The following is a 27,726-nucleotide window of genomic DNA, read 5'->3' as shown; positions in this document are numbered from 1 at the left end:
AGTGAGCTAACCCCTTAATTAAATAACTTAACTGAGTTCATTTCTTAATCACCTCAAATAATTAAATTAAATCCTCAAACCTCCCTTTCTAACTTAAATGAACTTGGTTGCTAGCTAAATTAACTTCTGGAAATATTTCTCGAATCTTAAATTCTATCTCAAAACTCCAACTCCGGTCCGGCCTCACTGAAATAACTGAAATGCTAAAAATCAAACTACTGAACTGAAATAATAAAATAATTAACTTCAAACAAATGCATTTAAAATAATCATGCAATGAAGTCAATTAAATTTAAAAATCTAGAATTATGCATGGCTTATACGTCTACTGATATACGGGTTCTACAAATACAATATCAATACCTTCCTCAATCAACGCTGGATATAACCAGAACTCAATCAAATTCTGTTTCAACAGCATAACTGCACAATCTTAATATACTCAGCCATACAAATCGATACGTATCAATTCCTGCAACTCATGATCAATAACGATACACATCTGATATCATATCTCAACCCAATCAACTCTGAAAATCATAACAATTCTATACGATATCCGTTCTTCAATCCGGTTTCGATTATACGATGTCTAACATGTCAGAAACACCATATATGAATCATATTCGATTCCTTCAACATCATAATTTAAAAACATAATCAAACGTAACCAAACTTACGTCCAGTTCAAGTCTGTAACGAGAGGATCACTGTACCGAAGTCGGATTCAAAATATAACGGACGGATCGAAATATAAAGGCGTAAGGATTTTTCACTTCTTTCTCGTGTTTCCCTTTCTTCGTTTCTTCATTTTTGTTCTGAGGAATGTAGTTTGATACGTTTATATATATCCTGCATGTCGTGAAGCTAGGTGGCTCATTTCTTTGCGCGGCACGTCTCGCGCATATGCGCCGTCTCGGCGCGTCCTCTACACAGCATCTCGCGCATATGCGCGCCCTTACTCGGCGCATATGCACGAGGCCTTTGTTCATTTTACCCAACTCTCGGGTACTCTCACGCATGTGCGCGGATACACGTTGCGCATGTGCGCGAGGTTCTCTGGACATCTCGCGTATGTGCGCGCTCCCCGTCGCGCATGTGCGCCCACTTCTCTGGAGTTGACTTTAAACCCTAGCACAGCTCGCGCATATGCGCGCACACCCACCGCGCATATGCGCGAGACCCTCTGCCCGTTTCGCGCATGTGCGCGAAAGGCACTGTCCTCGCACTTACATCTTTTCATGCTGAATCAAATCGTGTCCCGATTAGTACTCTCATAATTATATCAAATTATAAATCAATAATTACAGATTACTAGGACTAAATTCTCGGGCATTACATTGCAGACTGTGCCAAAAGTGCGAAGTAAATCGAGGATCACGATCTGATACAATGGACTTCGACACACCATGCAATCTGACAACTTCTTTGACATAAATCTCTGCCATCTGGTCATGTCTATGCGTCATTCTGTAAGGAATAAAACATGCTGATTTGGTCAATCTGTCAATAATGAACCAAATCGCATTGTAACCTTGGGATAATCGTGGTAGCTTCGTAACAAAATCCATGGAAATGTGATCCCATTTCCATTCTGAAATCGATAAGCTATGCAACAGACCTCTTGGTTTCTTCCTTTCTGCTTTCACCTGTTGGCAATTCAAACATTTGGATACAAACTCTGCAATTTCTGATTTCATCTGTTTCCACCAAAACTGTTTCTTCAGATCATTGTACATTTTTCTGACATCGGGATGAATACTCAAATGACTACAGTGCGCTTCTGTCAAAATCTGCTGTTTCAAGTCTGAAACATCTGGCTCAACAAGTCGATTATTTACATACAATACATCATCACAAACCTGATATTCTGATTGATGCCCTTATCTGACCATCAATATCGAGTTCTGAATATTCCAATCAACTTTCTGTGCTTCTTTAATTCGAAAAATCAACTCTGGTTCAACTTGAATGGCATACAATCTCAGAGGTTGATAATCTGTTTCAAATACTAATCTTGAAAGACAACAATCTTCAATCAAATTCGAAACACCAATCGTCGATAAGGATAAAAACATACCTTTCGACTCAGTGCATCAGTTGCTGCGTTTGATTTTCCCAGATAATATTTGATTTCACAATCAAAATCTTTCAATAAATCAAGCCATCTACGTTGTCTCATATTCAATTCTGACTGTGAAAAGAGATATTTCAAACTCTTGTGATCAGAATAAATTTCAAATTCCTCACCGTATAGATAGTGTCGCCAGATCTTCAATGTAAATACGATGGCAGCCAATTCAAGATCATGAATCGGGTAGCGAGTCTCATGTGGTTTCAATTGTCTCGAGGCATAGGCAATAACATGTCCTCGCTGCATCAAAACACAACCTAGTCCTCTGTGAGAAGCATCATAATAAACAACAAAATAACCAGTACCTAACGGAATAGTCAACACCGGAGCACTGGTTAATATCTTCTTCAATTCCAGAAAACTAGATTCACATGCCTCTGACCAAACAAAAGGGCATTCTTCTAAGTCAGCTGGGTAATCGGCTTAGTAATACTGGAGAAATCTTTAATGAATCGACGATAGTATCCTGCTAAACCCATAAAACTGTGTATCTCTAGCACTGATGTCGGTCTAAGCCAACTGATCACTGCCTCAACTTTGCTAGTCAGCTTTTCATACAATTTCTCAGTTCTCAGAATTCTCAATACAGTTCTCAGATGTTCAGCATGATCAATTATGTTCTTAGAATAAATCATAATATAATCAATAAAGATAATCACAAAGTCATCAAGATACTTCTGGAATATACGGTTCATCAAACCCATAAATACAGCTGGAGCATTCGTTAAACCATACGGCATGACTATAAACTCATAATGGCCATACCGGGTTCTAAAAGTTGTCTTTGATATATCAGAATCTCTGACTCTCAGCTGATGATATCCAGATCTCAGATCGATCTTGGAATAAACAGAAGAACCTTAAAACTGATCAAATAAATCGTCAATACGAGGCAAAGGATATTTATTCTTTATCTTAGCCTTGTTCAATTGTTGATAGTCAATGCAGAGTCTCATAGAACCGTCTTTCTTTTTAACAAACAATACTGGAGCACCCCAAGGAGAAACACTCAGTCTGATGTAACCCTTGGCCAGTAAATCTTCTAACTGGTCTTTCAATTCTTTCAATTCAATTGGTGCCATTCTGTATGGAGTTTTAGAAATCGGAACAGTACCTCGCATCAATTCAATACTGAAGTCTATTTCTTGGATTGGAGGCAAACCCTGAATCTCATCTGGAAAAACATCAGCAAACTCACATACCACTGGCAAATCTGCCAATGATGGGCTCGATTTTAGTACATCTACTGAATACACAAGGAATCTCTCTGCTCCTTTATGTAATAATCGAGTCATAGACAATGCAGATATCAAAGGAATTCGAGCTCTGGAACCCTTACCGCAAAATTTCCATTCATCAGCCATTTCAGGTCTGAATTTTACAATTTTCTGGAAACAATCTACGGTAGCTCTGTACTTGGTCAGCATATCAATACCGATAATGCAGTCAAAATCAGACATACCGAGTATAATACAATCTAACTCAATCTCATTACCATCATACTGCAGTATACAACGTTCAACAGACTTCACTGATATAAGACCTCTCCCCAAAGGTGAAGAGACAGATACTACAGCAGATAATGACTCAACAGGCAAATCATGTATCAATTCAAATCGCTCAGATATAAAAGCATGGGATGTACCGGTATCAACCACTACATAAGCAGAGTAACCACAAAGAGAACAATTACCTGCAACAACATCATCAGGTGCTTCCTGTGCCTGTTCTTCAGTCAATGCAAACACTCTGGCCTGCTGTCTCGGAGGCTGGCTAACAGTCTGGCTTCCTCCTGGCCTCGGCTGTGACTGAATAGTGGGTGGCTGGAACGAGTGAACAGCAGATGATCGTCTAGCAGTCTGAGCCACTGATCCAGATGATTCTGCTCCCTAGGATCGTTGAGAACTTCGCTGTGGACAGACTCTGACAAAATATCCTTGCTGTCGGCTGATATTGCAACTACCAAACATTCCTTGTCATTGCTCTGTGGGATGTCTTCCTCCACAAGTTCTGCAATAGACCCCTGTATAACTCTGGCTCTCTCGTGAACCACTGGAGCTAGATGAACTACTACCAGACTTTTTAAACTTTTTCCCTCGAGCTTTCAAATTATCTTTCTTACCACTACTGCTGCCACCACTATCAAATCAGGGAGGGGGTTGGTGGAACTGAGCTTAGGGTTGTTGCTGTTTTGGTGCTGGAGCAACATACGAAGCTCCTTTCTGCCTGATCAGGCCCGCTTCTGCTCCTTTTGCCCTATTCAAAGCATCAGCAAAGTTATTCGGTCTCCCTGCATTTACCAATGTAAAGATCTCAGGATTCAGCCCATTAATGAACTGATCAGCAACGAATTCATTATTCTAAGCAACATGGGGAGCAAATCGTAGCAAGGTAAAGAATTTGGCCACATATTCTTCAATATTCAAATGACCCTGTCTCAGATTATCAAACTCTGCACCCTTGTCTTTTTCATACGATACTGGGAAGAATCGTTGATAGAACTCAGCTTTAAAGATCTTCCAAGTAATAAGTGTACCTCGATGCTCCAAAGCTCTCTTGGTTGTGAGCCACCAATTCTTTGCAACGTCATGCAATTGATGCCCAATCAGTCTAACTCTTCGTTCATCTGTATAATCAAGTGAATCAAACAGCATTTCAATGTCATCATGCCAACTCTCACAATCAATAGAACTCTCTGTGCCCTTCAAAGTCGGTGGTTTGAATGACCGAAAAATCTTCAGCAACGTTTCCATGGGTGTTGCTGTAACATCCATCAGATTAGTAGAAGTATTACCATGTTCTAGAATTCTTCGAGGAGGCATATCTGATTATCAAAAGAATTAGTAACCAAATATAACAAATTTGTCTTAGTCCTCCTCTGATCATCATACATCTGATCAAGAATCGGTTCTGATTCATTTTTTCAATAATACACGTTTCCAATCAAATCAGATTATCAGGTAAACATGTATTTTCTAAGTAATAAAACATGCTGTCATGCTATGATGCTGTGATGCTAGCATTACAAAAGCAGGAAAGAAAACTCAATTTATCCCGCTCACTTGCTTCTAACTTAGTCTAAGGAACATACAGCTACAGCTCAGATACCACCTGTTGTGGGGACCCGGACGCTAATTCATTCTTTTCAATCATCATTAGAATTAAATAGATCCATTAATTAAAGTGGGTCGTAAATTTTTTTTAAATGTTGAACACCTTATAAACAAGTGTACAAATTTTTATAACAAATTAGGTCCCATCTTATTCAAATCACAAGATCAAGTTTAATATCTACAACATGATCCAAAGTACAATTCTTGTACAAGAGTCAATCATAACAAACTAGGGTTCAACTACTACATATCAAGTGTGGAAAACAAACTCTACATCTAGGTCCGAATCTCCACTCTAATCTCGATCTTCTATCCTCTTCTCGACCCTGATCCTGTGGCGACCCGGACGCTAATTCATTTCTTAATCATCTTTGGGAATAATTGAATCAATTAAGATAAACAAGGCCTAAATTTTTTTTTTTAAAATACAAGTGAGGAAACATAATTGAATCAATCTGATATACATATCAAAAGTAAAAGTACATGTCTTGTACTAAATTCATTCCTGTCAAACTAGGGTTCAACTACTATATATCAAGTGCTGAATCCTATTCTAATTCTGGGCCGGATCTCCACGCTAACTGTAATCTCTCATCCTCTTCTTGACCTTGATCATGTCCCACCTGTTGTCATGCACACATACAAACAAAACAACAGCCGGATAACTCCGGTGAGAATATAATCCCAGTATAAACAATGTATACATGCAATCATATAAACAGTTATAAAAGCATGAAACAAATATCAATAGCATGCATCAAATCTGAAAGACATGAATCGATATAAAGCTGTAAATAAACTCTGGACTCGTCATCTCAGACTCAACTCATCTCTAATCTAGGGATCCCGATTCGTGGACATTGGCACAATATACCGAATCTCCGCAATAGAAGCTGATCCGCTCCTATACAACATCGATATAAACCAAATATCCAGTGTCTTGGCATATCCAACAAAGACTTGGCATGTCTGCCAATAACTAGGCATCTCCGCCCCTAAATCAAAACACACTTTGCTATAACTCAATAGACTAAGCATATCAATCTCATAAATTGCAAATATTAATGCAATAAATAAAGTATGTGGTTTTTGGGAAACTCAAGTCCAATCTGACTCGAGTCGATCTCCCGGTTAACATTGATTTATACCTTTATTTCTGTTGATCTGACAAAGTCGAAGTCTCGAATTCGAATATGCCAATATCAAATCTGAAATGACATTTCCAATAGGCACAACATCAATATAAAATCACAATCAATCCTGGATATAATCAGAACTCAATCAAATTCTGTTTCAACGACACAACGGCACCATCTCGATATACCCAGCAATACAATATCAATCAGATATCAATCTCAACAACTCATAATCGATAAAAATACAATCTGATGTCAAATCTCAATCAAATCAACTCTGAAAAATTATAACAATTTCATACGGTATCTGTTCTTTAATCCGGTTTCGATTATACGATGTTTAATATGTCAAGAACACCATATATGAATCATATCCGATTCCTTCATTACCATAATTTCAAATCATATCAGAACATAATAAAACTTACGTCCAGTTGAAGCTTTTGACAAGAGAAGTACAGTACTGAATTCGGATTTGAATTTGGACGGGAGGATTTTTCGCAAACTTCAAATTCCTAAAATAAAAGGCGTAAGGATTTTCAGCTCTGGAATTTGTCTCGTTCCACCTTATTCTAAGGAAAAGAATTTGTTTATGATATATATATCATGCATGTAAGGGACGTGTGGCTCATTCTTGGTTCAGCACGTCTCGCGCATATGCGTGACTTCCGCCAGCGCATATGCGTAACCTCACGGCAGCTCGCCTATATGTGCGCCCTCGCCCAGTGCATATGCGCGAGGTTCTCTGCTATACTCGTGCATATGCGCGAGGTTCTCTGCCTAACTCGTGCATATGCGCCCGACTGGGTCGCGCATATGCGCGAGGGCTCATCCTCGCACATATTTCCAATCTTTTTTCCAGCTTACCAGGTTTGATCCTTTCTGTCTATAATCACATCAATAATCAATAAATCATTTCAGATTACAATAACAAAATTCTCGGGCATTACATTTCTCCCCCCCTAAGATCCGATTTCCTCCCCGAAATCACAGGCAATCAAATCAGATATATTAAGGAATGGAGAATAGAAGCTAAATAAGAATACTCAAATCAGTGAAATTACTCTGGGAATTTCTATCTCATGTCTGTCTCAGTCTCCCAGGTAGCTTCTTCAATGCCATGACGACTCCACTGAACTTTCATAAGCGGAATAATTTTTCGTTCTGAGTTGCTTTTCTTTACGATCAAGAATCTGAATCGGCTTCTCGAAGTAACTCAGTGTTTCGTCAAGTTCGGCCTCGTCTGGCTGAATGACATGTGAAGCATTTGGAAGATATTTCCTCAATAACGATACATGAAAGACATCATGTATTCCAGATAAAGAAGGCGGTAATGCGAGTCGATAGGCACGATCTCCTATCTTCTCGAGAATCTCGTACGACCCAATATATCATGGAGACAACTTCTCTTTCTTGCCAAATCTGACAATACCTCTGAAAGGTGAAATCTTCAAGAATACTCGGTCTCCTGCCTCAAATACCAACTGTCTACGTCGAACATTGGCATACTTGGCCTGTCTGTCTTGAGCTGCCTTCATCCTCTTCCGAATCAGCTTTACTTTTTCTGTCATATCTCTGATCATATCAGGTCCAATCTCAGGTACCTCAGAGATATCATCCCAATACAAAGGGGATCTACACTTCTTACTGTACAACGCTTCAAACTGTGCCATCTCAATACTCGTCTAATAGCTGTTGTTGTACGAAAACTCACAAAGTGGCAAAGATTCTTGCCAACTAGTGCTAAAATCAAGCACTACAGCTCTAAGCATATCCTCCAGTGTCAGGATAGTCTGCTCTGACTGTCCGTCTGTCTATGGATGATATGCGGTACTCAGATGTAACTTAGTACCTAGAGCCTGCTGTAAACTCTGCCAGAAGTGTGAAGTAAACCGAGGATCACAGTCTGAAACAATCGATTTCGGCACTCCCTGCAACCTCACCACCTCTCTGATATAGATCTCTGCCATCTGGTCATGTCTGTTGTTGCGACTTTGATTGTTGCACTCCCAAGAGCAGGTTGTCCACAAGTAGTATAATTCGGTGAGTCCGAATATCGTATCCACAGGGAAGCTAAGGTAATTACAAGTCCACTACAATGTCTTTTTGTTTTTGTTTCCTTTTAATTTTAATTGTTTGAATCTTTAATGGGTAAATTTTAATTGTTCAAATTTTAATTTAAGAAGTTGAGATTAAAGGATCCACTCTTGGTATTTTAATAAAGTTAACATTAACGAACATTATTGAAATCCACTTAATAAAATGGTTCCAATATATTAAATAATCATATATATATTATGCTATATATTATTATCTTATAAGTATATAATATATACCAAAACTTATAAATGTGGTCAAGTATTAACTGTGCTATATATATTTGTAAACACTAAATCAAGGTTCTCACTTTAAATGGTTGGTAAAACCAAACAAACATTTAAATGGTACCAATAAATTAATACTATGATATATTCATATATAATAAATCAAGGAATCAAATTTAAATGATTGGTAAAACCAAACTAACATTTAAATGGTTCCAAGAATTTAATATTATAATATATTTATATATAATAAATCAAGGCATCCACTTTAAATGGTTGGTAATACCAAACTAACATTTAAATAGTTCCAATAATTTAGTATAACATATAGCAACAATAAATCAAAACTCCCACTTATAAGTAGGGTATAAAAATGCTTAAAGAAATAAATATAACATAAACAATAAATAATGATTAAATAATATAAAACATAGATTCTTACCTTTTAGTAACTTTATTATCATGCCAAGAGTTTCACCTTTTCATCTCAACTTTAGGAAGTTAGCTATTCATTATTCAAAGTGTAAAACTTTGAATATGAAATTAACATGCTAATTATATTTAAATGAAGAAATAAAGGAAAAATATAGAGAGAAATATTATGAACTCAAAGGTTTGTTCATAGAATGAGGGATATCTCAATACATTACAATGCACCCCTATTTATAGCCAAATTTGGGGAGACAACCACAAATAAAATATTATTTTTTTACACAAAAGTCTTCATTGGTGTTCCAAGATATTATATTATATTACACATCACTTTTGAAAATCTTCTTCTTGGAATTTGCTTCTTCACATAAAAAGAAACATGTGGATAATTGAGTTGTCTAGTTGTGGTATTTTTTTCAAACCATTTGACCAAGTAATTTGAGAGATGTGGTCAAAATACTAGAGCATGGTAAAACTGCCACTCCTTTGGTAACTTTATTTGTTGCTTAATTTGATCCTAATTGTGAGAGGATTTTTTTCTCATGCTTGACACCAATATTGTAGATATTAACATCAACTTTCTACAGGTCCAAGAATCATCTTAATCCCATTTACAACGCCAAGTTTATTCTTGTTTTATCGAACCTGTAAAAAATAGTAAAAATTTGTAATTACACAACAACTTATATTTTATACAATTTATTATAAAACATATAATATTTAAACATTTAATAAAACAAAAACTATATATTTATATTATAAAACATTTAATTAATGTACAATTTTTATGTTTATCAACACCTCCCAACCAGCTTATTGCTAGTCCCTAGCAATTTAAGCGTTAATAGCAATACAAAACATATTGATTAATTTAAATAGAAATACAATCAAAACTATCTAAGTGTTTAAATTAAATTTGAAAACTGTCAAAGTTATATCAAGATCATCATAATTATAATTTATGAAATAATTTGAGATGATCAATTCAAAGCTTATTTCAGGTAGTTAAATGTACACGGCCTTCAGAAATTCCTAGTAAGAGTCTCAACTCCATATCCTCACAGGTTAATAAATGTTTCAATTTATGGCAACGATTTCTCTCATGGAGTTGGAATACAGATAAATGCTCAGAAAAATGGTTTACAGAATGCAGACAGACAAACGAGCCAAACTAATCAAAAGATAGAAAATCCATTGATTCAAAATCTAGTTGTTCTTATTATATATTTTTTCCTGATATTTTTTTTTTTTTGCATAACATCATGGAATCAGACTAAGTTTATGCTTCTTGACCACATATTTATTTAATTTGTACAATAAATTTCTCTCTCTTTTTTTGTTTTTTTGTTTTTTGTTTTTTTTTTATTAGAGATATATGGGTCGTAGCATATAACTTAAAAATTACATAGATATTCAATATCTTTCTTTTTGTATTTTTCTCCGTTTTTTTTTCAGGAAATATCATTTTTTTTTCTTCAAAATAAGAAGTCAAGATCTAAACAATAGATAGCCTCTCTCATGATCAATAAAGGCTCGAAAGTTGTTTTCTCAGTCCTCTCCACTTACTCACAAAATATGTGTGAGTTTAAAATTATAGGCACTCTTATAAGGTATATCTTGGGCCATATACTTTAATACCTAATATTATCACAATGGTTAATCACTCAAAAAGATTTCATAAATCATATTTTTATATTGATCAGAATATTAAAATTGACTTTTTTTTCAAATAAAAATTTAAACATTCTTAAATAGATTAATGCATGTTCTAATTTAAATCTTTCAAACATGTAATGTATGACAATTTTTGCAAAACTTACTAAGATACAAACCATAAACATGATTTTATTTTAAAATAATATATATTATTTTTTTTATTTTTTTTAATTTTTTTTTATAAGTTTGTTCTCCCCCCAATCAGAATATGACATTGTCCCTAATGTCAAAATAACTATTAATAAAGAGTACGTAATGAAAGAGATATCACCTGGAATTTTATTGAAGATAACAAACTGAAATAAACGCAAACCAATCCACGACTTTTGAATCAATGATCCAACTTCCTTTTCTTACTGCTTGATTGCGACCAATTGATCTTTGTTATCATCGGATCAGGCTTATGAACAAAAGCTTCCAAATCATCAATTAATTGGTCGGCAGTCGAAGCACAGATGAGCATCCATCGTGAATTTTCTGAAATAAAATTCTGTTCCACAACTTTATCAAGAAATGTCAACAAACTGTCAAAATAATTATTGATATTCAACAAGCCCACAGGTTTATTATGGATATTAAGTTGTGCCCAAGAAACAGTGTGAAAAATTTCTTCTAATGTACCAAAACCACCTGGCAGTGCGATAAAAGCATCAGAATTTTCAATCATTTGAGTGATTCTTTCATACATAGAAGAAACTTTTAATTCCTCCCCAATCGTAACACCTGTAATATTTCCTACAGCTAAAGTTGTAGGAATAATACCCAAAACCTGACTACCTCCAAGATGAGCAGATGTTGAAACAGATCCCATTAACCCAATATTACCTCCCCCATATACCAAGTGAATTTTTCTCTCAGGCAATATCTTTCCAAGATTATTCGCTGCTTCTACAAACACTTCATTTTTTCCAGGACTCGACCCACAAAATACACAAATATTTTTCAATGTTTGTGCAGAGGATCCAGCCATGTTTTTACTTTCTTTTTTTTTCTGCGAAAATAGAGAGAAAGATGAGAGATTTTATAGGAGTAATATGTTATCATGACAAAACTATGGGTCACAGCTGTAAACAGAATAAATAGTAAAAACAATAATGACACACATGCATATAAACAGTAGTGTGATTGTGGCTCACAATTTTCCTCTGGTTTTACGTCAAGAAACGGCTTCAACGCCTTCTATGAGTCGAGGATATGCTTCCCATCCAATTTTCTTATAAATTGACAAACAGGGTCTTTTTTAGTCGGATTCCCAAGACTATGACGCTCATCTTGGAATTGTTTCCATAAACGGAGAAGTTCAATATGCACATGTCCACTAGAATGCGTCTCAAGAGTTAATAAGATGTTATCTAAAGACTCCTTACTCAGCCCATTCTTAATGAAACCAATTTTATCTTCTCTGTTATAGGAAACGCATCCCAAAGATTTGCATCGTTTGTCACAAGTCCATCTTGCACACTTATGACAAACCCCTAAACTTTTGGCCCTTCGTTTTTTCGCGTAAGTGCTTTTTCCTAATCCAGACAAATACCGAATGAGCAATGATTGTGGAACTTCTCCTTTAAATCGGACCTTAGCTTCTATTACAAGACGAATATCTTCTGGAATTCCTTTTTTCATTAGCAATCTCAATCTTTCACACCTTCCTGCATAAATTTTTCTTAGAACATTTTCAGAAACAGAGGGAAAATATTTACAAATTTTTGAGAGAATTTCATCCATTTTGAAAAGAAAAGAAATGATTTTTTTTTTATTTTTGTATCAGCAATTGTGGGAAACTGATTTAACCGACTATGAGAGTCACGGAGTACCGTTATCCTCCATTTAACCGGGAAAATAAAAATATTAAGAAAACCTGAAATAAAAACAAACAAACTTAAATGCAACAAAAAAAAAATCAAGGATCAGAAAGGGAAATAAACTCTTCTTGAAAGATTTCATTTTCTAAAAATGGTTTAAGCCTTTGTCCATTTACTTTAAAAATATCACCATTTTTAGGATTTTCAATATCCACAGCTCCATAAGTATACACATGCTTTACAACATATGGGCCTGTTTATCTTGATCGTAATTTTCCTGGGAATATGTGAAGTCGAGAATTATAAAGCAAAACTTTTTTACCAATCTCAAAAGATTTTCTAAGAATTGTTTTATCATGAAATGATTTGATTTTTGCTTTATAAATCCTTGAATTCTCATACGCGTCATTTCTGAGTTCATCAAGTTCATTAAGTTGCAATTTACGCAATTTGTTGGCATCATCCATGCTTGAATTTAAAGTTTTGATCGCCCAATAAGCTTTATGTTCCAATTTCACAGGCAAATGACAATGTTTTCCATAAACCAACCTATAGGGAGACATATTCAATGATGTTTTAAAAGCTGTTCGATATGCCCAAAGTGTATCATTAAGTCACAGAGACCAATCTTTTCTATTTGAGTTAACAGTTTTTTCCAAAATTTGCTTTATCTCCCTATTAGCTAATTCAACTTGTCCATTTGTTTGAGAATGATAAGGAGTAGTTACTTTATGAGTGATACCATATTTTTTCATTAATGAAGCAAATGGTTTATTAACAAAGTGAGTTCCCCCATCACTTATCATGGCTCGAGGAATTCCAAATCTACTAAAAATATTTTCTTTTAAAAATTTGATGACGATTTTATGATCATTTTCTCGACATGGAATTGCCTCTATCCATTTGGAAACATAATCAACTGCAACTAAAATATACAAGTATCCAAACGACGATGGAAAAGGTCCCATAAAATCAATTCCCCAACAGTCAAAGATTTCAATTTCAATGATAGGATTCAAAGGCATCATGTTTCTTTTTGAAATCGCACCCAATTTTTGACAATTTTCACAGATCTTGCAGATTTCGTAGGTGTCTTTAAACAAAGTGGGCCAATAAAATCCACACTGCAAGATTTTTGCAGCCGTTTTCTTTGAAGAAAAATGTCCTCCGCATGCTTCTGAATGACAAAATTTAATGACACTACTTACCTCATTGTCGGCTATGCAACGTCGAAAAATTTGATCTGGACAATACTTGAACAGATACGGATCATCCCAATAAAAGTTTTTTACCTCATTCAAAAATTTTCTTTTATCTTGGGAACTCCATTGCGGTGGCATTTTTCCTGTCACAAGAAAATTTACTATGTTAGCAAACCAAGGTGTAGTAGTAACTGAAAATAGATGTTCATCAGGAAACTTATCGTTAATTGGTGTCATTTCACAAGATGATCCTGTTACTAGTCTCGATAAATGATCGGCTACGACATTCTCGGTTCCTTTTTTATCTTTGATCACAATGTCAAATTCTTGGAGTAACAAAATCCATCGTATCAGTCGTGGCTTTGCATCCTGTTTGGTCAACAAATATCTAATAGCAGAATGATCAGTAAACACAATAGTCGTTGATCCAATCAAATAAGAACGAAATTTATCTAATGCAAATATTACAGCAAGTAGTTCTTTTTCAGATGTGGAGTAATTCATTTGAGCCTTGTTTAAAGTTCTACTTGCATAATATATCACATAAGGCTTACCGTTTCTTCTTTGACCCAGTACTGCACCGATTGCATAATCACTCGCATCGCACATGATTTCAAATGGTAAAGACCAATCAGGAGGTTGCATGATAGGAGCTGATGTTAAATGTCGAATAATTTTATCAAAAGCATTTTGACATTCTTGAGTCCACTCAAATGCAGTGTCTTTTGTTAAGAGGTTACAAATGGGTTTAGAGATTAAACTAAAGTCCTTTATAAACCTCCTATAAAATCCAGCATGTCCCAAAAATGAGCGAATTTCTTTAATGGTTTTTGGAGGGGGTAAATTGGCAATGACATCAACTTTTGCTTTATCAACTTCAATTCCATGAGATGACACGACATGTCCCAAAACAATTCCAGAAGTAATCATGTAATGACATTTTTCCCAATTTAAAATAAGACCTTTTTCCTCGCATCTTTTTAAAACTTTTTCCAAATTTTCAAGACAATTATCAAATGTATTCCCAAAGACAGTTAAATCATCCATGAAAATTTCCAAACAGTTTTCAACCATGTCGTAAAAAATGCTTAGCATACATCTTTGAAATGTTGCTGGGGCATTGCATAAACCAAATGACATCGTTCTGAATGCAAATGTTCCAAAAGGACATGTGAATGTAGTTTTTTCTTGATCTTCGAGTGCAATGGGAATTTGATAATAACCTGAATATCCATCAAGAAAACAGTAGTATGGATGACCTGCTACTCTTTCTAAAATTTGATCCAAAAATGGTAATGGAAAATGATCTTTTCTAGTGGCGTCATTTAATTTTCTATAATCAATACACATCTGCTAACTAGATGGGACTCGACTTGTTAACAATTCACCTTTTTCATTTTTTATCTTTGTGATGCCAGATTTTTTTGGAACTACTTGTGTTGGGCTTACCCACTTACTATCAGAAATAGGGTAGATAATCCCAACATCAAGTAGTTTGAGAACTTCAGTTTTCACAACATCTTTCATGTGTGGATTTAATCTCCTTTGTGGTTGTTGAGATGTTTTAGCATTTTCTTCTAAATGAATTTTGTGTGTGCAAATTAGTGGATTAATGCCCTTGAGATCTTTTAGTGTCCAACCAATTGCATTTTTATGTCTTTTAAGCATATCAACTAATTTACCTTCTTGATCACTTTCTAGTTTGGAAGAAATTACCACCGGATATGTTTCATCTTCTCTAAGAAATGCATACTTCAATTCTTCTTGCAAGGGTTTTAACTCCAATATGGGGGGTTCGTCTTTGTTCTCATATTTTTTCTCAAATTCTTTTTCTGATCCTGGTAACCGGTGATACCTAATAAAATCATCAAGATCAATTTCAATATTTTCTTTTACAGTATCGATTGAACAAATATCTAATTGGTCACGAGTACTCCCTTCTTGAATGTTTTCTTCCACAAGAGTTTCAATAAGATTTTCATCTTCACTTTCATCTCCTTTGTCATGTGGTTGCTTACAAAGATTAAACACGTTAAGCTCCAAGGTCATGTTACCAAATGACAACTTCATTATTCCATTCCTGCAATTTATAAGGGCATTAGAAGTTGCTAAAAATGGACGACCTAAAATTACAGGAATTGCATTACAACAAGCTTCAATAGGTTGTATATCTAAAACTATGAAATCGACAGGATATACAAAGTTATCAACTTGGACCAACACGTCTTCTACCATACCTCTTGGCACTTTAACAGATCTATCACCAAGTAAAACTGTTACCGAAGTAGGTTTTAACTCGCCTAGATTGAGTTCTTGATAAACTGAATATGGAAGTAAATTCACACTAGATCCAAGGTCAAGCAATGCTTTTTTAATTTTTCGTTCTCCAATAATACAAGAAATAGTAGGACAACCTGGGTCTTTGTATTTCAAAGTATTATTATTTTGAATGATTGCACTTACTTGTTCGGCTAAAAATGCTTTCTTTTTCACATTCAATTTTCTTTTCACAGTGCACAAGTCTTTCAAAAATTTGGCATATGATGGTACCTGTTTTATTGCATCTAATAATCGAATATTAACTTTTACTTATTTAAAAATATCATATATATCAGAATTCAAAGTTGATTTTTTTGTACTTTTCAATGCATGAGGGAATGGTGGTGACACTGTCTGTTGAACCTCTTCTTCGCAAGTTATGGGTTCCACTTCCTTACCCTTTGGAGTTGATTTATCATCATCTTCACAAGGTTCAAGAATGGATTTTTCCACAACCTTACCACTTCGAAGGGTAATAACAGATTTTACCTGATCCATCGATTGAGTTCCAGAAGTTCCAGTTTGTGAATGATGATCCTTGGGATTGGGCTGTGGTTGTGAAGGAAATTTACCTTTTTCATGAACATTAAGTGCAGATGCAAATTTAGCAAGAGTATCTTTCAAATCTGTCATGGTTTGAGCAGTTTGAGTATTGATAGACTCTTGCTTTGCAATGAAAGAATTCAATGTATCTTCCAAATTTCTTTTAGGTGGAGGAACATAAGGTGCATAATTTTGAAAATTTTGTTGATTTTGGAAATGTGGTTGTGAAAATTGTGCAGCATTATCATTCCTCCAACTAAAATTTGGATGATTTCGCCAACCTGGATTGTAATTTTGAGAAAATGGTTCAAAATTTGGCCTTTTGAAATTGTTCAAAACATTGGCTTGTTCATGGAGACATTCTTTAAAAGAGGGTAAAGTGGGACAATCTTTTGTAAAATGATCACTTGTATCACAGATTTGACACACAATTTCTTGAATAGATTTTAATTGACCATTCTTTTTCAATTCAAGTGCCTCAACTTTTCTTGCCAAAGAGGTAAATCTAGCTTGAAGATCATGTTCATCTTTGAGAGTGTACATACCTCCACCAGATGTAGGAGATTGAATCTTGTTTGATGGTTCGATTGTACCTAGAGTGTCCCAATTTTGAGCATTTTCAGCTAATGAATCGATATACTCAATTGCCTCATTTGGATCTTTATCTTCAAATGTTTCATTACACATAAATTCAACCATTTGCCTATCTTTAGGTGTTAAGCCTTCATAAAATTGAGAAACAACTCTCCAAATTTCAAAACCATGATGTGGACAAAGATTAAGCAATTCTTTGTATCTATCCCAACACTGATAAAAAGTTTCTCCTTGTTTTTGAGTGAAAGTAATGATTTGCCTTTTGAAAGAATTTGTTCTATGAGATGAAAATTTTTTTTCAAAAATTGTTGTTGCAATTCATCCCAAGTTCGAATGGATCCCGATCTAAGATTTTGTCGCCAAGTTTTAGCTTTATCTTTTAAAGAAAAAGGAAAAAGCTTAAGTCGAATGGTGTTCATGCTACAATTTAAATCATTATATGTGTTGCACACTTCTTCAAACTCTCGTAAATGCATGTATGGATTTTCAGAATCTAAGCCATGAAAATTGGGTAAAGGTTGGATAATACCAGGCTTAAAATTGAAATGAGATGCATAAGGGGGAAAAACTAGACATGAAGGTGCACTAGTACGTGTAGGATTCATGTGATCTCTAAGTGTTCTTCGTCTATCATGATCATGTTGAGATTGAATTTCATCTTCATTTTCTTGGATAGGGTCTTCCGCCATGTTTTGTAAAAATAAAGGGTTATTTCGAATGAGTCGACCACTAAGTGTACGTGACCAAATGCTCATGCAAATGCAAATGCAAAAAAATAAAAACACACAAAAGCAATAAAAATTTAAATAAAGAAAAATAAACTATAAACAAAATTAAATAGACTTGAAATTAAATTATACTTCCCCGGCAACGGCGCCAAAAACTTGTTGCGACTTTGATTGTTGCACTCCCAAGAGCAGGTTGTCCACAAGTAGTATAATTCGGTGAGTTCGAATATCGTATCCACAGGGAAGCTAAGGTAATTACAAGTCCACTACAATGTCTTTTTGTTTTTGTTTCTTTTTAATTTTAATTGTTTGAATCTTTAATGGGTAAATTTTAATTGTTCAAATTTTAATTTAAGTAGTTGAGATTAAAGGATCCACTCTTGGTATTTTAATAAAGTTAACATTAACGAACATTATTGAAATCCACTTAATAAAATGGTTCGAATATATTAAATAATCATATTTATATTATGCTATATATTATTATCTTATAAGTATATAATATATACCAAAACTTATAAATATGGTCAAGTATTTACTGTGCTATATATATTTGTAAACACTAAATCAAGGTTCCCACTTTAAATGGTTGGTAAAACCAAACAAACATTTAAATGGTACCAATAAATTAATATTATAATATATTTATATATAATAAATCAAGGAATCCACTTTAAATGGTTCGTAATACCAAACTAACATTTAAATGGTTCCAAGAATTTAGTGTAACGTATAGCAACAATAAATCAAAACTCCCACTTATAAGTAGGGTATAAAAATGCTTAGAGAAATAAATATAACATAAACAATAAATAATGATTAAATAATATAAAACATAGATTCTTATCTTTTAGTAACTTTATTATCATGCCAAGAGTTTCACCTTTTCATCTCAACTTTAGGAAGTTAGATACTCATTATTCAAAGTGTAAAACTTTGAATATAAATTAACATGCTAATTATATTTAAATGAAGAAATAAAGAAAAAATATAGAGAGAAATATTATGAACTCAAAGGTTTGTTCATAGAATGAGGGATATCTCAATACATTACAATGCACCCCTATTTATAGCCAAATTTGCGGAGACAACCACAAATAAAATATTATTTTTTTACACAAAAGTCTTCATTGATGTTCCAAGATATTATATTATATTACACATCACTTTTGAAAATCTTCTTCTTGGAATTTGCTTCTTCACATAAAAAGAAACATGTGGATAATTGAGTTGTCTAGTTGTGATATTTTTTTCAAACCATTTGACCAAGTAATTTGAGAGATATGGTCAAAATACTAGAGCATGGTAAAACTGCTACTCTTTTGGTAACTTTATTTGTTGCTTAATTTGATCCTAATTGTGAGAGGATTTTTATCTCATGCTTGACACCAATATTGTAGATATTAACATCAACTTTCTAAAGGTCCAAGAATCATCTTAATCCCATTTGCAACGCCAAGTTTATTCTTGTTTTATCGAACTTGTAAAAAATAGTAAAAACTTGTAATTACACAACAACTTATATTTTATACAATTTATTATAAAACATATAATATTTAAACATTTAATAAAACAAAAACTATATATTTATATTATAAAACATTTAATTAATGTACAATTTTTATGTTTATCATCTGTACGTCATCTTGTACGGAATAAAACATGCGTATTTGGTCAATCTGTCAATCACGACCCAAATCGCATCACAACCTCGGGAGGATCTCGGTAGCTTCGTTACAAAATTCATGGAAATGTGATTTCATTTCCATTCAGGAATCGATAAACTCTGTAACAGTCCTCTTGGTTTCTTTCTTTCGGCTTTCACCTGTTGGCAATTCAGACATTTGGATACAAATTCAGTAGTATCAGCTTTCATCTGTTTCCACCAAAACTGTCTTTTCAAATCATTATAAATTTTTCTGCCACCAGGATGAATACTGAATCGACTGCTATGCGCTTCTGACAATATTTGTCGTTTCAAATCTAAAACATCTGGCACAACAAGACGATTATTCACATATAACACACTGTCACGAACCTGATACTCGGATTGATGCCCTGCTCTGACCATCGCTATCGAGTTCTGAACATTCTAATCAATTTTCTGAGCCGCTTTAATTCTCAAAATCAGCTCTAGTTCGACTTGAACAACATAAAGTCTCAATGATTTACAATCTATTTCAAATACTAATCCAGACAAACAACAATCTTCAATCAAATTCGAAACACCAATCCTCGATAAGGATAAAGAACATAGCTTTCGACTCAGTGCATTAGCTGCCACATTCGACTTTCCCGGATTATATTTGATTTCACAATCAAAATCTTTCAATAAATCAAGCCATCTTCGTTGCCTCATATTCAATTCTGACTGTGAAGTGTCGCCATATCTTCAGTGCAAAAAAATGGCTGCCAATTCAAGATCAAGAATTGGGTAGCGAGACTCATGTGGCTTCAATTGTTTGGAGGCATAGGAAATAACATGTCATCGCTGCTTCAAAGCACAACCCAATCCTCTGTGAGAAGCGTCACAATAAACAATAAAATCACCAGTACCTGACGGGATAGTCAACACCGGAGCACTGATCAATCTCTTATTCAACTCAAGAAAACTGGACTCACACTCTTCAGACCATACAAATGGAGCATTCTTCTGTGTCAACTGAGTAATAGGTTTAGCAATACTCGAGAAATCTTGAATAAATCGTTGATAATAGCCTGCTAAACCCATAAAACTGCGTATCTCTGGCACAGATGTCGGTCTCAGCCAACTGATCACGGCTCCAACCTTGCTAGGATCAACAGAAATACCATCTCCAGATATAATGTGACCCAAAAACACAACCTGTCTCACACAAAATTCACATTTCGACAGTTTTGTATATAATTTCTCAGCCCTCAAAATTCTCAACACAGTTCTCAAATGCTCAGCATGATCAATCATATTCTTTGAATAAATCAAAATATCATCAATGAAAATAATCACAAAATCATCGAGGTATCTCTGAAACACACGGTTCATCAGACCCATAAACACAGCTGGAGCATTCGTTAACCCAAACGGCATGACAATAAACTCATAATGGCCATACCTGGTTCAGAACACTGTCTTCGATATATCAGAATCTTTGACTCTCAGCTGATGATATCTAGATTTTAGATCGATCTTGGAATAGACAGAAAAACCCTGCAACTGATCAAATAAATCATCGATACGAGGCAAAGAGTACTTTTCTTTACCGTAGCCTTGTTCAGTTGCCGGTAGTCAATGCAAAGTCTCATTGAACCGTCCTTCTTTCTCACAAACAGTACTGGAGCACCTTAAGAAGAAACACTCGGTCTGATGTAACCCTTGGCAAGTAAATCTTCCAACTGATCTTTCAACTCTTTCAATTCTATCGGTGCAATTCGGTACTGAGCTCTAGAAATTGGAACTGTACCTGGTACAAATTCAATGCTGAAATCTATCTCTCGAATCGGAGGCAAAACCAGAATCTCATCTGGGAAGACATCAGCAAACTCACAGACCACTGACAAATCAGCCAATGATGGGCTCGATTTCAGTAAATCAACTGAATACACAAGGAATCCCTCCGATCTTTTCTGTAATAATCGAGTCATAGACATAGCAGATATAAAAAGAATTCTAGATCTAGAACCCTTACCGTAAAATTTTTATTCTTCAGCCATCTCAGGTCTGAATCTCACAATCTTCTGGAAACAATCTACGGTAGCTCTGTACTTGGTCAGCATATCGATACCAATAATGCAGTCAAAATCAGATAAACCAAGTACAATACAATCTAACTCAATCTCATGCACGTCATACTGTAGAATACAATGTTTAACAGAGTTCACAGATATCAAACCTTTCCCCAAAGGAGAAGAGACAGATACTACAGATGATAATGACTCAACAGGCAATGACTCAATGCAAATCACTCAGAAATAAATGTATGAGAAGCAGTTGTATCAATCAATACGTAAGCAGGATAACCACATAAAGAACAGTTACCTGCCACAACATAATCTGGTGCTTCCTGAGCTTGTTCTTCAGTCAAAGCAAATACTCTGGCCTGCTGTCTCGGAGGCTAGCTCACAGTCTGGCTTCCTCCTGGCCTCTGCTGTGACTGAGGAGTCGTCGGTGGTGGCTGGAAAGAGTGAACAGCTTATGATCTTCTCTCAGTCTGAGCCACTGATCCAGCTGATTATGCTCCCTGAGAACCTCTCTGTGGACATACTCTGGCAAAGTGTCCCTGCTGTCTGCAGATACGGCAACTACCAATCACTCCCTGGCATTGCTCGATCGGATGTCTTCCTCCGCAAGTTCTGCAATAAGCCCCGGTATAACTCTAGCTCTGTCGGGAACCACTGGTGCTAGAAGAACTGCTGCCAAACTTCTTAAACTATTTTCCTCTGGCTTTTTCAGATAATCTTTCTTTCCACCACTGTTGCTGCCACTCTCAAATCTGGGAGGTGGTTGATGTGGTCTCGGTGCTGAAGGAACATAAGAAGCTCCTTTCTGCCTCATCAGACCCGTTTCTGCTCCTTTGGCTCTGTTCAGGGCATCAACAAAGTTATTTGGTCGCCCGGTATTCACCAATGTAAAGATCTCAGGATTCAGCCCATTAATGAACTGATCAGCAACAGCTTCGTCATTCTCGGCCACGTGTGGAGCAAAACGCAACAAGGTAGAGAATTTGTCAACATATTCTTCAATATTTAACTGACCCTGTCTCAAATTTGCAAACTATGCACCCTTGTCTTTTCTGTACGACACTAGGAAAAATCTTTGATATAACTCAGTTTTAAAGACATTACAAGTGATATTCGTACCTCGATGCTCCAAAGCTCTCTTTGTTGTAATCCACCAGTTCTTTGCAACGTCATGCAACTGGTGCCCAATAAATCGGACTCGGTGCTCACCCTCGGGCTGCCCTTGCTGCCCGAAATGGGCAGCCCCTCGGGCAACCCGAGCTGCTCGAAATGGGCAGCAACATACTGCCCGAAAATCCCATTTTCTTGGCCTTGATTTTGTTGCAAAAATTCATCTCATACGGTTTGAAATTGCCCTCAATATAATATTATGTATATGCTACACAAAATAGTATCCTTAGCTCATGATACCACTTGAAAGAGGATCGATTAAGGTGCCCTAATGCGCAACAAAAGTTTCAAAAATTTGTTTTTCAACAAGAAAACAAAACCGAGCACCCTAAGCCTATAGTTTGTAGCAAATACAAAAACACGAAATGTCATACATAGGGTGTTTAGAATTTTTACCTATCAATCACAAGGGTTGATGTTATGGCTCCAACCAAGTTGTAAACAACTTGGCTCTTGAAAGGATGACAAATCTACAAGCTTCACCTTTCTTTTAGACTCCTTTCTTCAAATTAGGTCCACCACTAACAAGGTAGATCCACTCTAATTTTGCACTACAAAAATTAAAGCATTTTTCTTTGAGAAGTGTGTGCTTTCATCAACAAGTGAAGAAGCAAAAATGGAGGAGAAAATAGACATCAAATTTTCGGCCATAAGGTGATGGGAGAGAAAGGAGAACAATTTTCTTGGTGGTTGAAAAAGTGTTGTGGTGTCCCAAAAGCATGCCATGCCTTGGACCTTGAAAAAGTTGTCTCCCAACCTTTCACCTCCCCATGCACATTCTTTGGGCTTGTAACAATTACAAGGCCCATGGACTTTTATTAAATGTCTCAAACACATTTGAGCCCATTTAAACTTTACTTGATTTTACTTAAGCCCACTAGTTTAATAATTATTTCTAATTGGGCTCAACAAGGACCAATGTGGTTTTATTAATTCAGTATTTGAATTAATTTAATTATTTGGACTCTACTAGGCCCACTAGTGTTTAATTAATTCAACACTTGAATTAATTTAATTTAGTCCATAATAATGTTTATGAAAATCACAATTTTCAAATACATTATTTGTTTGGCCAACTTTTAATTTAGGAACACTTCCTCTAATTAAAATTTACATTCTCCTTATAGAAGTCATACTTCTATTTTTCCTTACGCTTATAAACTCCTTTATAAGCCGTTCAACACATTGAACTATTTTACTTCTCAACGGGATCTAGAAAGTTAGCACTTGTGTGACCCTCAATGGTTCAATGATAAAACTAGCCGTGGGTTCACATCTCCATGTGATTCGCACTAAACATGTCCTTATATGAGCATACCCCAATTGCTCCTTTCTTACTTATCAACTCCTTGATAACAAGAACGTCAGAACTCAAGTCTGATAGTACCCAACCAATCATGTTAAACGCCTAGCAGCATCGCTTACATGATTCCCTAGGTATCAAATGATAGTTCCTGCAAGAACCATTCAATTATGGTTAGCGTACAGTACGGTCCCTTCATCTCATATATCCCGACCGATTCGACAACCATTGGTATATCGAGAGTTGTCAATGAATCGATACTATGTGTCATGTCGTAGTTGCATCGATGGTGTAATCTATGAAACCCCTTTCATAATTACAACAATACTCTGATCAGAGATTTCATACTACATGCACAAGAGTTCACATAGGATATCCATACCCGAAGGTAAGCGGTGAATCCCCGACTACAATGCATCGACTCCTATAAGTTTCGACAAAACACCCAACCTTACCACCTGATGACCCCATGAGAGTCGGTAAACAAGTCAAAGTGTAATACTAGCACATAGAGTCTCAATGTTGTCCCGGGTCATAAGACTAATGGTGTACAACCATAAACTAGGACGTTTTCACTCGATAAATGAGAACCACTTGGAAAGTCCTTTATGGAGGGTTGTTCAGTGCCCTCTACCAGGAGCACCAATCTGCATGCTCGGACATTACAATGTCCCCTACCAATGAAACATGGTACTCACATCGCAGATACTAGTCTCAAACTCGAGCGGCCTATATCCTTCTTTGCGGCTGCTGAATAGACTAGGAACTGTTTAGAATATACAGTATTCCAAATATGAGTTTCATGATACTCATCATATGAGCATCTTATATTATTTCTACTATTTGTATATTCAAGAACTTTATCGACGCAACTAGCATGGGTATACAGATAAAGATGTGCCAAAACAATAAATTCAAAAATTATTAAAATAAAGATTGTTTATACATAGAGTTTCATTGTTAACACTCGGCCAACACTTGGCTCGACGGGCACCTACTCTAACAATCTCTCACTTGCACTAGAGCCAACTAACCATATGCTTCAAACCCATCGATTCGCGATGCTTCTCGAATAATGGTCCAGGTAAAGGCTTAGTTAGTGGATCACCAATATTATCTGCGGAGCCGACTTTGTCAATCGAGACTTCTCCTCTTTTCACAATCTCTCGGAGGATGTGGTACTTTCTCAATACATGTTTGGACTTTTGTTGAGACCTTGGCTCCTTTGCTTGAGCTATAGCTCCCGTTTCGACCGCCCGAGCGCCGGGCACAGCATCAAAAACGTGTTTTCGGATTTTAAGTGTTTAAATGCAAGAGTTGGTCTCATTTTTCTCATTCTTCCTTCTCACTTTTCGTTTCTTCTTCTCTTGGGAGACTAGGGTTCCAATTTCTCTCCTTTCTTTTCTTTAATACAAGCTTCTTGTTAGTTATTTGTGTTGAGAGCAAGATTATTTTGGGTTCAAGGAAGCTAAGGTAAGCTTTTGGTTTGGTTATTTCTTAGTTTTTGGCGTTGGAGATGTTATGGGTTTGTGATGGTGTTGATTCTTTGGCTTTTATGGTATTGTTGTTGGATTATTGGGTTATTGATGGTGCAAATTATTGTTTATTGTCGTAGGATTGCTACCAAGAGTATAGAATCAAGGTTTCAAGTGGTTGTAAGTGGAATTCATTTTCTTGTGCTCACATGATAGTATATGTATTGTGTTTCAATGGTTTTAACATGTTATTCCCTTCCATTTGATCCATATTATGTATTGATTTACTTGATTGTATATTTGAGACAATTGAATGTCTCAATTGTGAAAAAGGGAATACAAGAGAAAAGAGTTTACAAAGTGTTTGATTAAATGCCCCAAAGAGAGTTTAAAACTATTTATGGATTGATAGATACATAGTCATAGATTGCATGCAATTAGTTGATCAACGACCATAGGCTTATATCCCTCAGAGTTATCGATTTATATCGATGGGATATAGGTACAGAGACAGAGATACTATATAGATATCAATCCAACAGAGAAAAGAGAAATACCATCTTATTGTTATATTATTGCTATGTTATTCATGATTCAGAGTTGATGGTATTTAATGTTTTTAAAGCCATGTTTTACAGAGTATGCTATGTATATTGCTATGTAAGAGTTCCACTTGCTGAGTTTTATACTCATTTCAGTTATTCATGTGATGCAGATAAGAGCGACGAACCAGGACGTTGATTGAAGCCGGGGTCATATGCATATAGAGATGGTAGGAAGTGGAAGATTATTTTGTTATACATGATCAAAATGATATTTTGTATTTTGATGCAACACTTTTTGGATCATGTATATTCTTTTGATGGTATATATATTGGAAATGTATTTTGAATCCTTCCTCCCTTTAAAGAAAAATTTTAAATTCCGCTGTTATTTTATAAAATGGGTCAGAGGTGTCACATTTAGTGGTATCAGAGCACCGTTCTTCGGACCAATGCATATGACTTCGTCTACTTTCAACGGTCCGGGTATGTCTTCTTCTACATCTATTCATTGTTATCTATTGATATGTATTGTGTGAGCACATTGTAGGAATAGATGCCTCCTAAGAGAAAAGCCGTAGAGGGTGAGGATAGTTCTTCCTCTAGAGTTGTCGATGAGTTCGGCAAGTTGTTGAAAGAGAAAGCCAAGGTCCATAGTGAGCAGATCCATCAGTTGCTACGTATGCAAGTTACAGGCCAAGGTAGAGGACAGGGTAGAGGCCAAGTGGCTCAGGCAGTGGGAACCGATGGGATCTTTTCTGCTTTCAAGAGGATGGATCCGCCTGAATTTGCAGGAAGCACGGATCCGTTAGTGGCCGTAGAGTGGATCAAGGCACTTGAGGCGATTTTCGATCATCTCAACTACGAAGACAAAGACAGAATCAGTTGTGCAGTGTTCATGTTGGTCAAGGCTGCACGCATTTGGTGGAATGCTATCAAAGTTAGTGTGGATGTTTCGACATTGAAGTGGCAAGAGTTTACTGATCTTTTCTACGACAAGTACTTCCCAGATGCACTTCGAGCGCGGAAGGTGACTGAGTTTCTAGAACTTCGTCAAGGAGGTATGAATGTCGATGAGTATATTCTGAAGTTCGAGTAGTGCTGTCTGTTTGCCCCATACATTGCCTCTAATGACAAAGACAAGGGTGCTCATTTCATTAGAGGCCTTCGAGCAAAGATCAGAAGGGGCATCAATATGTCCAAAGCTGTGACATTCAAGGAGATTGTAGCTAAGGCCTTGTTGGCCGAACAAGATGAGAAAGACATTGCCAGAGAGAGACAGGCGAGGCAACAGGCTATTGCTCAAAGGGGTCAGGGCTCGAACCAAAGAGGAAAGGATCGTTTCAAGGGGAAAGGCAAGTTAGAGTCGAGTCCTAAACCACCGACAGTTCCATCTGATCCTGAGAAGCCATTGTGTCCCAAGTGCAGGAGACATCATCGGGGAGAGTGCAGATTTGGTACTCACACTTGTTATTG

The 27,726-nt window shown here is 35.9% G+C and overlaps 1 non-coding gene across 1 annotated transcript; it reads left to right on the top strand.

Moving 5' to 3' along the window:
- Positions 1 to 17,478: 17,478 nt before the first annotated feature.
- On the top strand, positions 17,479 to 17,587 carry LOC142544039 (small nucleolar RNA R71). The gene has a single exon (XR_012820007.1). It is a non-coding gene; the product is annotated as a small nucleolar RNA R71 (small nucleolar RNA).
- Positions 17,588 to 27,726: the final 10,139 nt, after the last annotated feature.

The sequence above is a fragment of the Primulina tabacum genome, chromosome 4 (assembly GCF_025594145.1).
Source record: "Primulina tabacum isolate GXHZ01 chromosome 4, ASM2559414v2, whole genome shotgun sequence".
Classification (NCBI taxonomy): Eukaryota; Viridiplantae; Streptophyta; class Magnoliopsida; order Lamiales; family Gesneriaceae; genus Primulina; species Primulina tabacum.
Note: the sequence above shows the minus strand (reverse complement) of the source record. Positions and strands in the feature narration are given on the sequence as shown.